Source organism: Octopus bimaculoides, chromosome 5, assembly GCF_001194135.2.
Source record: "Octopus bimaculoides isolate UCB-OBI-ISO-001 chromosome 5, ASM119413v2, whole genome shotgun sequence".
NCBI classification, from domain to species: Eukaryota; Metazoa; Mollusca; class Cephalopoda; order Octopoda; family Octopodidae; genus Octopus; species Octopus bimaculoides.
In genome coordinates this window covers 117,653,479-117,654,083 of record NC_068985.1, presented here as the reverse complement: position 1 = coordinate 117,654,083, position 605 = coordinate 117,653,479, and positions in this window count along the sequence as shown.

Genomic DNA, 605 nt, shown 5'->3' with positions numbered 1-605 from the left:
ACACACATACACACACACACAAACACACACACACAAACACACACGCACACACACAAACACACACACACACACACACAAACACACACACACACACAAACACACACACACATAGCCAGATATATGCACCCGCATAAACGCACTTATACACATATGTCTGCATACATACACACCACACGCATTTCAGCAATGTTCTATTTAAAGCCTTATTAACTAATCTAGGTTGTTAAGTGCCATTATCAAGATTTTTATTTATTTTTTAAATTAATACAAATTCGCGAAAGCCTGGTTAAACCATTCTCCAGAAATTTTGTATATTTTTCTCCTGCCAGAACTCAATCAAGGAATCAATTTCCGTTCTCTAGAGGAGAACATCGGTTAACTTGCTTTTTCTTTAATTACAGGCGCTGCTATTTTTTGTCCTCTGGCGTACTGTGTTCTACATTAGCCAATCAAATTGACCGATTATTCGCGAAAACGTATGTCCATCATTATCAATAACATTATCATCATCGTCATCATCAGTGAAGAGCTGCAGCAGTATTAGTGGTATTATTATTATTATTATTATTATTATTATTATTATTATTATTATTATTATTATTATT